Raw genomic sequence first — 15159 nt, 5'->3', positions numbered from 1 at the left:
GTGCTCAGCACCAGTTTAGAGTCAAGAGCTGATTCCCAAAGGACTCTCCTGGATACACTAACCAAACGAGGAATCTTCTCCTGTAATTACATTTCGGGGACAGCAGACATTTTCTGATTCATTTAATATGTGCCATGGTGCGTTTGTTACAAATCAGATATGTAACAGAAGCCCTATTACCTTAAAAGTACTGCTGTTATCAAGTACTGACTTAATTACAGTTTTATCTAAAAATAGATCAAATCAGCTTGACAGAATCCATTTTTCCTGCTCCCCTGCTGCCCGGCGTTGTTTCCTCCCTTCGGTTCCTGCTCCATCAAGCCCAGCGTCAACCCGCTGCCGCAGCCCTTTCCCGAGAGCCGCACCGGGCTGGCGGGCCATCGTTGCTGAGAGCCCACTGGCACACTCGCTTTTCACTCATCCCAGTCTTCCAAAATGTACCGAACGCCACCGTAAAGAGCCCGGGAGGCTCCTCCAGGCTCAGGTTACCCAGCTCTGCCCGCTTGTCACCTTTCTGACTTTGGGAGCTGCTGACACCCGGGTAATTCCTACGGGCAGGGGAGCGGTGCATCGCCCGCCGCTTCTTACAGCTGCGCTTTTCCGAGCTGCGTTTGTTTACAAAACCCACCCAAGGTACGGCCCGTAGCCGATAGCTGCTGGTTATCATCACTTTCCTCTTTCCTCTGATTGTTATGTGGTTTCCATAGCTCTCATAGCTGCCCCCCCTCCCTGGAAGCCAAGCCGAGGCAGCTTTCTTCCCGCTTGGGAAAATGCTTTGTTAGCCCGAGCGGTGTCCGTCACCGGCGGTGGTGGCTCTGAAAGAAAGGTGGAAAAGTCCTGTCTACGTACGGCCCTGTCAGAACGTGCGTCTCTGGGGCTGTCCCGGCTGGTCCCCGCACCCTGCCGCTGCTGGGCGTGCTGGGGGGGTCACGGTGCCGCAGCTGCAGGGCTGGAGGAAAACACCGCGCCTGGGAAGAACCGCCTTCTCCGGACGCGTCCTGTGCAATTTCCCACCGCCTGCCAGCGTCTCCCACCCGAACCCATCCCATTTTGGGAAGTGCTCACCACCCAGCAGCCGCTTCCAGAGCTGCACGAGGACCTTCCCGGGGGAGCACCGTGGGGCTGCGCTCCGTCGGCATCTCCCCCGAGCCCCTCGGGCAGCCAGCCCAGCCCCGCGGGCTGCTCCGGGCGTCAGCCCCGTGCCCAGAAGGACGGGGCGGCAAACGCCTTAGGATACATTTTGCTGCATCTGGAGAGTGTGTGACGTGCATCACCAGCCCTGCCACGGTCATATTTTACTGACTGGTTTTAATGTTATTTCCCACGTGTTTGACAACGGAAGCAGGTTTCTCCCTCCTCATTATGGCATAAGCAGGCTGCAGCCTGCGGTCCTGCGGTGCCGGCGGGGCTGCGGGCGCTGGGTGCAGGCGCTGCAGGGGGGCCTGGACCTGGCAGGGCTGTGCCGGACCCCAGGAGGTCACACACATGTAAGGGCTTGAAGGAGCCCGTCTCTCTGTGTGTCAGTCGTCGATCTTTCTTCTTTTGCTTTGCTGCTTTAGAAGGTTTTTCCCGCCTCGCTGGGTGCGCGGGAGGGGAGGGAGGGCAGCCCGGGGGCCCCAGTGCAGCAGCGCGTCCTGGGACATCATCGCCAGTCATCGCGGCGTTGGATATTCTGATCTGAACCCTGGCAGGAAAACAAAACTGGGGCTTCAGCGTCTCGGGGCTGCTCCAGGAGATACCTCATTGCCCAAAATCTCCAAGAATTCCTGATTTTGTCTTTGTCAGCTCAGCCACTTGTGCAAACAGTGTCAGCCAGGGCTGGCCACACAAAGCAAGGTCGGTTATAAGCCGTTCTCCTGGAACAGAGGCACTTGGAGCCGGCACAAAGAAATCTCTGTCTCTCCCCTTCGCTGGCATCCTGGCAATTAACCCAGAAAATCGCAGCTTGCCCTTGTCCTGGGCGCTGGGCGCGGGGCTGTGCGGGGCGCGGGGGGCGGCTGTGCCGGCCGGGGGGGGCCTGGCTGTGCCGTGGCCCCCGGCTGCATGGGGAAACGGAGCCACCAGAGTCCAACTGGGAAGTACGAAATGAATGGGGAACTCGCCTGCTTCCAGGAGAAGTGAGGAACATCATCTGGGGTTTTTACACTGAGTTATTTTTAAGAAATGTATGTCCAGAAAACAGCAAAAGTAGGAGCCACCTTGGATGAAATGTGAGGAAGCTGCCATACAGTTCACCTTCATCGTATTTTTTGGTGTATTTGATTTTTTCCCCAAAAAGGTTTCAGGCAAAACCTCCCTGCAGTGACCTAACGTCCAGCGGTGGCCGGTCCTCCACGGCCAGGCAGAGGTCCCTGCGTGGCTCCCGGGGCAGTTCTCCCTCCAGACCCTCCTGGCTTGAGCGCCACGCTGGACTGAGACACCCGCTGCTCCCAACCGGGCTCTGCCAACCCCCCCTCCTCTCCCGGGGTCTCGTCACGCTTTGCTCCGAGGTGCAGAGCCAGGCAGGGCAGAGGAGACGCCCGCGCAGCCGTGGCGCTGGTCCCGTCCCCGCAGAGCGACGCGTCCCGTGCGGCAGCGGCTGCAGGGCACGCGGGGAGCCCCGGCCCGGCCCCGCCAGCCTCCTGCTGTAAATAACCGCCCGGCCGCAGCTAAACGCGGCCGCCGTGGGAAGCGTTCGGCGAGCCAGATAATCTGCAGGCTGACGAGCGGCTGCGACAGTCCGCTTCGGTATGCCACGGGACTATTATTACAAAATACAATAATTACGTGCCCAGACCGGGCCGATGTACTTGCATGGGGAAGTACTCTTGAATAATTAAGAAATATTCTGTATTCTGTTTGCCGCTGTACTTCCTACAGATCAAATTAGGGACAGAAGAATTCAATTTCAAAGTCATTTTTTAATGTTCTTTTGAATTTTCTTGTTTCATTTTTTACTATGTAAAGTCACAGGAAAACCTCACTGCAGCTAATAAAGGCATAACGAGCAAGCAAATTAATGATATAAAACTGAAGGCAATGGGAAAGAATGTAAATCATGCTTAAACAGTATTGTAGAAAATACAGTTCACTCAAGTCCAACCCACTAGGAAACAAATATTTAATTGTACAGTAAATAACATTTTTATTTGGAGAGAGGCCCGTTTCAAGCCGTATGGCACAAGCCAAGTGAATATAAACAGGCGTGCAACCGGCTCGCACACACCCCACGCCCTCCCGCCTCCCGCCAAGGGAAGGGGAAAGCAAAGGCGCCCGAACCGGGGAGGAAGGAACGGGGCCAGACGCATCAATTCGGAATTGTCACTGGTTGCAGAGGGACAGCTTTGCAGGGAAAGGGCCGGGCACAGGCAGAGCGGGCAGCGACGGTCCCGGGACATCCTGGGGCGGCCGCCGTGCCCCGCGTGCCCTGCGTGCCCTTGCACAGGTAACCAGAGGAGGAGCTCTCCAGTCACTTAATGTTTTTAATAGCAAATGGAATTGCTCCCAATCATCAGTATCTTATCTGCACGCTTCAAGGGCATGTCCTCTGCAAACACTGCCGTGAAAGCAAACAGGAGGCGGCAGCGACGGGGTTTCCTCTGGCAAGGTGAACGACGAGGAGGTGGATCTGCTTACTGCTCACTGCCCCGACGGCTGCGTTTGCTGAGACGCGCTGTGCCGCGGGAGGACACTTCATGCCGTAACCTTGAACGGGCGGAATATATGCCGGGAAAAATAATTGAGATGATGAGGGTAATTTTGTTCTCCCACAGGCACACGCCTCGGGCGCAGCTTCAGTCCCTTTGTCCCCAGGAAGCACGGAGAAGCCACCGTACCGATCTGTGGGGCCAGGCGGGTTTTCTGGCCGGGCGGCGTGGTTACGTGCTGGCATGGTAGGAGCCGGTTAAGCGAGGCGCCGGGATCCGGCCGTGCCTCCGCCGCAGGCACCGCTGAAACGCACCGTCAGCCTTTGCCCCTCTCCTCGGCGAGCTCTGGGGTACAGAGCCACCATCACCCCAGAGCGGCGGGTGTTGGTACCCCACTGACCTTCACACCTCCCCACAGCCAGATGAACACAATCTGGTGTTTACCGTGGCTGTGTCCCACCCCACGCTGCTCCTCGGGGGCCGCTCTCCCACACAGCCCTCCCGGTTTGCAGGCAAAACGCATTCACCAGGACGCGGTCTGCATCCCCCCGGGTGCAGGAGGGCACCCGACTCGCTCCCAGCGCCCCGTCGCGGTCCCCGCTCCCAACCCGCCGCGAGCCCCCGGCTGCGGGCACCTCTGCGTGACACCGAGAAGGAAAGCCGAGCTTTGGCCTCTGATCCTCCCGGCTCGGAAGAAGCCGCCTCCCGGGAGCGGGACAAAACATCCTTGAATTCAAAGCCGCCATCCCGCTCTGGCTGCGGGCTGGGCTGCCGGCCGGGGGGAGAGGGGCTGGCACACCTCCCCGCACGGCAGCTCCTCGTCTTCCTCCTTATGTTCATTAACTTGACAAAATGCAAATCTGTTTCCTGGCGGTTCTTCTCTTTTTCTTGTAAGCCAGCCCGGCTGCAGCGTCCCCGTTCCTCTCCCTTCCAGTTCCCCTGGGCAGGCTGGCTCTGGCTGCCCGCGGCCCCTCGGGCACCCCCCGGCCGACCAGGAGAAGAGGCGCCCTCCTGCTCAGCTGCCCTTCCCCGTCTGCTGCGGAGAGAAGGAAAAGGAAATGTCAACCCCTGAGACTGCAGAAAAGGGCCCAAACGAAGCGCAGAGCTACCGACGGGCAAAGGCGGCGTGGGCACGGGCACGGCGATGCTGGGGGGTCTGCAGCCTGCGGCAGAGGTGGGCAGAAGGAGCCGCAGCGGCCAACTCCTGCCTCCCAGTCCCAGCCCCGAGAGCAAACCCCTTTGTCTGGGCTCCTGGGCAAAGTTGGGATAGTTAGTGGGGATTTCCACAGGATTTTGGGGATACTGTTAACTGCTTCTGAAGATATGGAGGACAAACCTTATGAGGAACGACTGAGGGATCTGGGGTTGTTTAGCCTGGAGAAGAGGAGGCTGAGGGGAGACCTTATCACCCTCTACAACTACCTGAAAGGAGGTTTTAGGGAGATGGGAGCTGACCTCTTCTCCCTGGTGACAAGTGATAGGACAAGAGGAAACGGGTTCAAGTTATGTCAGGGCAGGTTTAGATTGGATATTAGGAAGCATTTTTTCACTGAAAGGGTTATTAAACATTGGAATAGGCTGCCCAGAGAGGTGGTGGATTCACCATCCCTGGAGGTGTTTAAGAAAAGGGTAGATGAGGTGCTTAGGGACATGGTTTAGAAGTGGTGGTGTTTTTATCAGGGTGGGTTAATGGTTGGACTTGATGATCTTAAAGGTCCCTTCCAACCTCACTGATTCTATGATTCTTTCTATGATTCTATATTTTTATCCAGGGAAGGCAGAAGCCTTACTGTAATTATGAAAATTAAAACAATTTCCACCGCAGCCAACAGCGGTTGATGTAAAGCTGGCACCGGGGCAAAAGAAGTGTATATAAGGGGCGGTCAGCGAGTGCCGGGGGAGAGGAAAGTCTCCATCCAGTTTCCAGGGGCAGAGACAGAAGAAGAGGGAGCACTGAGGTCTGGGACCACTGAGCAGAACCGGGAGGAAATTAATATTTACATAGGGGGAGCCAGCGCTTACATCCATCTCACGGGTCGCACCAGGGCTAATGCACAGCAGACATCTCTGGAAACCCTCCAAAAAGGAAACTGGAGTTTGGTTTGGGAACTTCTGGTTCTAATTCCTGGAAACACAGCTTCGGCTCAATTTCACAGTGGTTTGTGACTTTTTTCCAGTGGTTATACAAATTTTGGGAAAACATTCCTCTCCTTGGAATTGTCTTATGATAATATAACCCCACTTAAGCGGTTGGGGGTTTTGTGTGGCTTTAAACCACCCCAGAAGGCGCCTGCGAGGAGTCGTCCCCATCTGCCTCGCGCGCCCCAGCAGCGCGCCGGCAGGCGGAGGGATCCGTAGGGACTGTTTATCCACTGCGTGTCTGCAGTTTTATTACCGCCGGCCGCTGTACTTTGACACGTGAAGAAAGTGGGCCCACGGCGTCTGTTGGAGCGGGGGCTGAGCTCGCCGCGGCGCGCTCTGCCACAGCTGGATCCCGCCTCCGGTCCGTGCGAGCCACGCACAGCTGGGAGCAGCCCGCAGGCTGCCGCGCCAAACTGGGAGAAAACGGAGCTGCAGGACAGGTGAAGGCTTTTCTGCCCCTGGCGCTGGCCAAGGGAAGGGCTCGGTTTAAACGGGACATAAGGAAGAGATTTTTTACTCTGAGGGCGGTGAGCCCCTGGCGCAGGGTGCCCCGAGCAGCTGTGGCTGCCCCATCCCTGGAGGGGTTCAAGGCCGGGTTGGACGGGGCTGGGAGCAACCTGGGCTGGGGGGAGGTGGCCCTGCCCAGGGCAGGGGGTGGCGCTGCATGGCCTTCAAAGGTGCCTTCTGTGATTCTGTGATGACTCCGGGCTCCCAGGTGCTCTCCATGAAGTGCTCACCCTCCCCGGGGTGCCGCTGGGAGAGGGACCAGCTGTGGAGTGTCAGTGCTGACGGGATACGGGAGGGAGGGGGTTCAAGTGCCGCTGCTCCATATAGCTGCACCCTTGAGGGGGGCTGTGCTGGCTGCTGGAATCTTTGCTGACACACCACTGGGACTCGTCTCCAGCTTCCGTGCAGCCGAAGGGGTGTGTACTGGAATGGGGCAAGTAGGTGTTTAATGGAGGTGGTGGCCAAAAGCCACCCTGCCTTGGGTTTGGGCTCGGTGTAGGGCACGTGGTTCTGCCACGAGAGTGGATCTTGTTAGTACATACCCTCGCAAAAGCTGCTGTTGGGGGTGGGAAGGCTCTCGCGGCTGGCTCTGGGGCTGCATGGCGCAGAGCAAAGCAAAGCCTTTTTGCGGGGCTGAGCCCTTGCAGCCCAAAAGGGAGCTGTGGGCATTGTCTGCTCTTGGAAATCCCACCCTGCTTGTCCTGGGCTGCTCCCCTGCCCTTCTCTGAACCTGAGAGGCCAAATCTTCATAGCCTTAAAAGTTTAGGTTTAAAAGAGTCACTTTAAATGTAATGATCTTAATTCTGAGCTGTTTCTCTGAGCTACTGGTTCGCAGCCTGCCGTGTGAAGCGTGGGGTGTGCGTTATGGTTACGATGCCCTGGCTTCCATGGTCAGCAAGGTGCTCCCAGCGGCCGCTGCCCTGTGAGCTGGCGGCGGCTCTGCCGTACCTCGGTGTCACCAGAGCTCAGCACCCTGCAGGGGCCCTGGCACCCCCCTCCGTGTTCAGCCTCGAGAAGCTGAACCAGGTTCCTGTGAGGAGAACCTGCCAAGGAACACAGGGCGGTGGGTCTCCTCCAAACCAGGAGGGTTTTGAAAGCTTTGTGCAAACAGCAGATCTTGGGAATGGCTTCAGTTGTTCCAGGCGATGCTCGTTTCCCTGCCCAGCTACGCAGCCTGCGGCTCGGCTGGCACAAGGGGGTTCTCGGGGCTGCAGCTCCAGCTGAATCCGCTGCCTGGGCTGTGAGAGACTGTGATTTTCTCCCTTAGCCTGACTGATTCTAAGGGTGCTGTTTGCAAAGGAGAGCTAAGGAATGTACAACCTCCTTGGAATTTATCTGTGTGATGGTTTTCAAAGGGGATATGTGGCATGTGTGTGATGGAAAGCAATTGACTTCCAGCCTTTGGTAAGTGCTAGGTATAAAAAAAAAAGGTAGGTTATGTCTCCAGGTGCTGGCTGCTGCTATTCCATCTCCAAGGCACACACCAGTAAGTCTGTCTGGGAAAGGATGACCCATTCCTGCATCCCCAGCTCACCGGGGTCCTCTGCTCCTCTGCCTGTTGCTCCCTCTCCCCGCCAGAAACTCCTCTGCAATGACCTGTGGAAGGGTTTTTCCACGGAGCCTTACGAGACCAAAGCTCCCATGTAGCACGCGGATCGAGGCTAATGCTTTGTGTTTGCAGAGGAAATGAGTGGCAGCTGCTTGGCTGGGCCTTCCATGAGATTTCTTATTTCCCGAAAAAAATGAGAGTAAGAATAGGTGGGCTGTTTGGCCTTTCCTGACAATGAAACTTTGTCATATCTATAATTAACCCTGTTATTTAGATACTTCTCCATGAACATCTTTGAAGATTTCATAGCCCTTGGTTCACTTATTACTTTTCCATTTCAGCTTCCTGTGCTGCAGTGATTCCCGGGGCATGACTAATTTCACTTTTCCATTTAATTGAGAACTTGTTTCTGACTTTGCCTTTGTGTGTTTAGCTGCAGCTCGGGCAGCCTGGTCGATGCCTTGTGCCTGCCTGAAACGCACCTGTCAGTCCGTTTATTTTCCTGTAGGAAAAGCTTTCCAGGGAATTTAGAGAACACCCATGACCAACACTTTTCTTTCTTTCAGAAGCCTTTTCATCACAGTGATGCAGTCCTGGAGGAATTTCATTGTGGCTGTCAGTTTAATCCTCAACTTCAGCCCTTCGCCGCGGGGCCAGTAGTGCTGGAGCCTTGCGTACATCAGCACCATCTGATGGTGCCAGCTGGTGTGTGCTCTCCAGTTGCCCTGGTGGGACTGGGCTGGAGGTGCTACGGGCGCACGGCAGCGTGGGGCACCTTGGCTCCGCAGCAGGGCTTTCCGCGGACACGGGCAAATACAGCTCACTCGGAGACGTTCTGGCTGTGTCAGCGGGGGCCCGGGGAACCCGGCTGCTCTGAGCCTTTCTTGTTCTCAGAGGATGTCATCTGAGCTTGCTTGGACGCAAGAATAGTTGCAGGAGAGACCTGGGATGCTCTCAGCCCTCTGAGATCTGTGGGGTTGAATAGGGGACCGGGACAATGGCATGAGCTCTCATGGTGGACTTCCCTTGTAGTGTGGTATGTGTCTCCTCCCCTCTTAAGGGGTTCACCCAAAAAATCCCAAGCTCGAAATTCTTCTCACTTGTTGTTTTTGTGTCAGTCAGAACTTCCCTGCAGGGCGTGTAGTAATGTTTCCTTCACTACTTCTGCCAGCTTTCTAAATAATCTAAATAATAAATAATAAAGAATTTCTTTTTTTTTCCCCAGCTTTCTAAATAACCGCCCCACAGCATCCCTGTGCCGGTGAGGCCTGGATGGGAAAGGAGCTACTGAACTCTTGGGCAGCACAGTGGGAAAAACCAGGGATGAAGGGCACAGTGAAGCTGGAAGCCCATCCTTCTCTCAGGGTGAGATGTCACCTCCACCACGAGCAAGGAAATTATGATCTTCAGTGCAATTAACCCTGCCTTTGCCTTGCAAGTAATTATACATACAGCTGCACGCATGTAAGCAGTGAAGCTCCTTTACGTGTGTTCTTCCTGCATCATGTTAAATGTGCTAAATGCCTCCAGACGTGCTAGTTCCCTGACCCGGTAATTTCTTGCCCTCATCTTTGTGCTTGAATGATTGTCACATCTCCAGAAGTTGTGACCACACAGTCACTGTCTTCATGATTTGTAACACAGACTAAATCATGCCGCAGATCACAGATAATAATGCAGTGCTTTGTTCTGCCTCTACATGTATGCACAGTGCCGTTAACATTTACAGTGTGAATGGTGCTCTAAAATGAGATGGAGAAGGGGTCATTGTGGCATGAATGAAGCCGGGATTTGTGCTGCCGGGTAACTGAGCCTCTGCAATCTCCCCAGTAAGGCACTGCTCTTTAAAATAATGTTTCTGTTTTGTAAGCTGTTTTATGGCCGGTTCCGGGGCCATAGCGTGATGATTCTAAAAGCCGCTCTTCTGTGGTACTTCAGCATAAGGGTCTCATGGCGCTTTTGATCGTCAGTCATCGATACCGTCGCCACCACCAAATTAAGGGAAGACAAAGGAGACATTGAGTGTAGAAGCCCGGCTCCAGCGCCACGGGGACCATCATCCTGGAAATGGGAGTCAAAGCACAACATTGGGGTAGGAAAAGCCATAGGGATTCGCGAGTACCCCTGTGCCCTGGGGAGGGTGCGGGTTCAGGGTCCCAACAGGCGGCTGGTTTGGGGGTCACACCCTTGAACAGGAGAAGGGAGGGTAGCGGTCAGGGCAGGTGTTGGAGCGGAGTATAAACCCTAATGAAGTAGTAAAAATAAGTAAGCTGCCACTGAAATTGGGGAGGGAGGAGGCCAGCAGCGCTCTGGAGAATTGTGCCAAAAATCAACAGAGCTGGGAAATGTGCCACCTCCTGCCGCCAGCCTTAGTCCTTATTCCCAGTGCGAAAGGACTGGCCCAGTTAACAAAACTGAGGGGTCGGGTGAAGGATCAAGGATATATATAGCTTCTCGGCCTTAGCTGAAGAGTATTGAAAAAGGTTTTTTTCTTTTATTTCAAACAAGTAATCAAGGCAAACCGACCTCCTATATTGGCTAAAAGCAGAAGCACCAGAAAACGCTCAAGCCCGAGGAGTGTTGCCGTGCTCGCTCCGGACGCGCTGCTGTTGCGCTTGGAAGTTGGGTCTTGGTCTATCGGCTCTGACACCTGCCAGGAAGATGAAAGGAAACGGCGCTGCCTTCTCCAGACAGCTGCCCTCAGCCGCCGTGCTCGGTGACTGCGGTTCCTGCCCTCCTCCCGGTGCCCCCGGACCTCCCCGCGGGGCACGCGCCAGGCGAGCGCCTTGGCAAAGACGGCGCTGTGAGTGGCTGGCGTGTCCTGGGCACGTCGGAACGGGTGTGACTGCCGCAGAGCAAAAGCAGGAGGAGAAGCCAATTAGCCCAAGACAGACGGCAGGCTCGGAGCAGCTATAGTTACAGTAATACGCGCTCTGCGGGGGAGAATAACTGGTTGCCCAAGGCACAAACAGCAGATACAGGGACCTGGAAGGAAATAGATGTGGAGATCATTTCTGCTGCAAGTAGGACAGCCCAGACTGACTAATAGCATCTCGCACTGATATTTGCATTCGAAAAAGAAACCAGCTTCCAAAAATAATTACTGAACCTGGAGTGCCCGTGAAATCCAGGAAGACTTGGTAGCACAAGTGGCTAATGATGAGTTTTGCAAAAAAAAAAAAAAAAAATATTGGAGCTCAACAACTGTAAGCTGGGAGCGAAAGAGGTTTTGTAGACTGGGAGCAGGGACCCCAGCCCTGCTTGATTTTTTCACACCACACTCTGGTGCAGAGGCTCGCTTATGCCACCGCTGTTCAGTGTGGAGACCTGTCTTCTGGCTGTCTCGCCCACCCCTGCAGCCCTCCCTGAAGGCCAGGACGAGTGACTGGAAGGAGAAAAGAAGTTAGCTGAAGAAGGGAAAAGAGGAATCAAGGAGGTAGAAATTCATGCGTGATTGCTAGAGGCGCAACTTGGGAAGGAAAGGTACTGTTCTGCTGTAAGAGATATATATATATAAAAACCATGTTAGTTATATGTAAAACTCATGAATGCTCAGTGGAGGGAGCACTCTATCACGTTGTAGGTTTCCACACGGAAAGGGTCTTTATCTGATAAGAACATACGCAGAGCGTATTTCCAGGCTGACACGGCTGCACTGGAGAAGGGGAAGCTCTTGGTGTCTGCTCTGGAGTCGCGTTCACAACTAACGAAAGGTCCAAGCTCAAGGATCTGATCTCTCGGGAGGTTGTCAGTACAATAGGTCAATGTGTGCCTTTTGGTTTACAACAGGGAATTCATGCGGATTCATTGCGATAGTATAATGTATTATCTGGAACACTTTTTTTTTTTTTCTTCTCGTCCATATACAATGCTTCATCTGTGCCTAGCTCAATAAAAATCCTTGAGAGCAAGAAAGATGCGAGTGTGATATATAGTCCCATAATAAATAGACCTTGAACACTGCTGCTCGAGGGCAATTCCAAGAAACCTCTCGTGTAGCTCCTGGTTTCTGCCAGTCAAGATGCCCATTGTAGTCTCTCAGGGTTTAAAGAAATGCATTAGTGTGCCCAAGTGCCTGGTGTTCTGAGACCTGATTAGCGGGTGGTTTTCCACCTTCCCTCCCCCCGTAACACTGGTTCTTACTCTCACAAGCAGTGGAAGTACCGCTGGGACTGGGGGTCAGCTGTCAGAGGGGAGCCTCCAAAATCCCTGACGCAAGACACTTGCAGGATAATTAGGTTTAATGTCCCCTGGCAGGTACTGCAGTCCCTGTGCACGGATGCCCATGCTCAGCACGCACCGCGGCACCGGCCTCCCCGCGGGCGCCTGTCGCTCCGAGGCTGCGGAGATGGGGCCATGAGATGCCACGAGCTGACACGGTGGCTCAGCGCTGCTGCGTGGGGACGGGGCTGGTTCCCCACCTCCCGCTCCTGCTGTCACTCCGGCTCCTGCTTTACCTGCCTGCTCTCATTTAACTGGCAGAAAGCTTTCCCGGAGGAGAAGTGGCTCATTCCTGCCTCGTTAGCAGTGACTGTTTCACGGAGGTGCAGTAACCACTGCAGCCAGCACAAGGATGGGGGCAGGAAAATGGAGGTGGGGAGATGCTGTGCTCAGACAGATTAGGGAGCTGATCCAGCCAAAAACTATCTTTAAAAAAAAAAAAAAGTGTTAGTTCTCAAACAAACCTGCTTAATGTGGCTGATTGTGACCCACCCAGAGGTAACACCGGTGTGAGGGAGCGCTGGGAAGAGCAGCGGGGGCTGAGCTGAGCTGATGCTATTGCAGCCTCTCTTTTCCTCCCACTTGGCCATGGCTGGGGCGGCCCCCACCCCTGCACCAGCACCGGTGGTTATTTGATCCCAGAGTGAGCTAAACTCTAGGTAGAAACTGCTCACTTTTTTTTCTGTGTTGTGTGTTTTTTTTTTTTTTTTTTCTTCCCAAGATGGATCAGTTTTCTGCTGACTTCGCTCCCTGAGCGAGTGAGCTGTGGGGTGCGGGTTTGGTGACCGAGCAAGGGAGAATGTGTTAATGTGTGGTCAAGGACAGGCTCACCGGTGGGAGCGTGGGACCGCGGCGGCCGCAGCTTTCATCTGCTGGAAGTATGTGTAAGCGCAGCCTTGGAGAGGCACGGAGGAGTGTGGGCTGGAGACCGGTGGGCTGAGCTCTGCACCCACAGGGGATCAGCGGGCAGGTTTCTGTTGGCTTAAATGGAATTACTGGACCCCTACACAGTGTCCAATTGACTCGGCTCACTTGGAGGCGAGACAACCAAGTTGCTTAAAAAAACTAAATCAAAGCAGGCAGGCAAATACGCTGTGATTGCAGAGGGATGCAAGCTATTAGCTATAGGCTGTGGAAGTTGTTTTTTTTTTTTTTTGTTTGCTTATTTTCCCCTCCAGTGGCATTCTTTTACGGTTTGGATGCACAAACCTCGCAAAACTGGGCTGGAAGATGTCCATGGCTGTTCTTCCCCAGTGCCCGCTGCCCTGCTCTGCTCCCACCCTCAGAAGCTCAAACATGAGAGTATCCCGATGAACGCAGTGTAAGGCAGAAAAAGGGGACACGAGTCCATGATCTGGTGCATTAATCGCCGCCTGCCTGAGGCCTCAATTCCAGACCTGTGGTGTGCACAGTATTTCTCGTGTGAGAGAGCTTTGTAATGCTTCCATTCCGTCCTCATCAGAAAATGAGAGTCTGAGCATCGTTACTTTCTGTGGTTCTGGAAAGGTGGTGAAAGAAATTGCTTCCAGTCCCAAATATACTGATCCTCTAAGGCAGTGTCCTACAAATCTAGTTACAGGTTCCTTCTGTATTAGCTGCAAGTGCTGGAACACTCTTTTAATGTGAACAATGGCAATGTAGAAGGATAAAACCAAAATACGTGCTCCTCTGGCTTTGTACAGTGCAGAATTAAGAAGCGTAATCCAAATAATACTAGTGCTTTTATAGTGCTGTATGCATATGGCGTAAATGACAGCTAATTAAACTTTATATCCTGCCTACAAGATAAGCATGTAATTAGCATTACATCCTTTTTTATAATTAGGAGACCTCATGCAAAAAAATGTGGCTCGCAAACCGTATTTGAAGGCAGTGACTCAGCCTGCATTAGGCTGTGGTGTGAAGATTGAGAAAATTGTGCTTTAGACCTGCCAGTGAATAAAAAAAGCAGAGACAAAAGGTTGAGCTGGTGTCAGGTTGCTGCACCCGGACCCATCCGCTCGAAAACATAGGTGGATTAACTTTTTACCATGGGGCCTGGGCTGGATCCCATTCTGTCAGCCCTACGCGAAGCCCGAGCTTTGTGCAAGACCATCCATCTATCCCAGTTTGCAAAAAAGCATAAAGCTGGCACCGGTTCCGCATCGCGTTTCATGGCTGACTTGACAGGAATGCTACCCCGTCGCCACGCTTGATCCGGAACGCGCTCGCTGCGCGGCACAGGGGCTCGTGTTTGCCGAGCGGCAGCCGCCCCGCGTCCTCCTCGCCAGCCTGAATGGCTGAGCTGGGGAGAACGGGGGAATTCCAGTCATCCGGGGATTATCCGCAAATGTTGTCTGTTTGTCACAGTCTGGGGTGAGGGGCCATCGCCGGCTCCTACGTGCGCATGTGCCCGGGGGGCGGCTCGCCCTGGACTTGGCGCCATCATTTATGGCGAGAATGGATTTTCTCAAATCAGTGGGGCCGGCACCGACGGTCTCTCCCATTTTATCGCCGATTAGCCACCGTCCACCTTACGGCAGCCAGAGCCAAAACCACGAGGAGGAGCGGTTGTTTTGTGGGCTGCACTTTGCTCCTGGAAGCTCCCCGCCGCGGGAAGGAGGTGACGAGGCAGCCGCTGCGCTCCGGCCAAATTCCTGGCGCGTTCCTGAAGGAAACGGGCTGGCTCCGCGCACGGCTCCGCAGCAATGTCCTGCGGGTCGCCGTCACCCGCGCTGGGCTGGACGCGCCGCGCTCCGTGGGCCCACGGAGCTGCCGTCCCCCCGTGGGGCCGCGCTGCTGCCCCTTCGCAAACAGCCGTTTCAAGAGATTAAGGGTTTATTTTCTCCACTCACGCTATTAAACCTCAGCGGAATAAGCTCTGACACAGATCTTTAACAGGAGGACAACCCGCAGGGGCCCAACCAGGCGGGCACGGCCCGGGCGGCGGTGGCGGCTCCCCCGCAGGCCGGGGTGCGGGGTTCCCCGCAGCCCTGCGGCCGGGGCGCTCCACGGGGAGCGGGGCGAGACGCGGGGCCCGGCCGGGCGAGGCCCTCGAGTGACCCCTCGAGTCTCCCGGTGCGGACGGGGCCCAGCGGGGCCCGGCCCGGCGCTCACCCACCACCACACGGCCGC

At 54.8% G+C, this 15159-nt stretch overlaps 1 long non-coding RNA gene across 1 annotated transcript; it reads left to right on the top strand.

Moving 5' to 3' along the window:
* The first annotated feature begins 6152 nt into the window (after positions 1–6152).
* LOC309677239 lies at positions 6153–9815 on the top strand. The gene is made up of 3 exons (XR_014269672.1): positions 6153–6208; positions 9050–9189; positions 9763–9815. It is a non-coding gene; the product is annotated as an uncharacterized lncRNA (long non-coding RNA).
* The last annotated feature ends 5344 nt before the right edge of the window (positions 9816–15159 follow it).

The sequence above is a fragment of the Vanellus vanellus genome (genome assembly GCF_965231255.1).
Source record: "Vanellus vanellus genome assembly, chromosome: 13".
NCBI classification, from domain to species: Eukaryota; Metazoa; Chordata; class Aves; order Charadriiformes; family Charadriidae; genus Vanellus; species Vanellus vanellus.
This window is presented reverse-complemented; position numbering and strand designations above follow the sequence as displayed.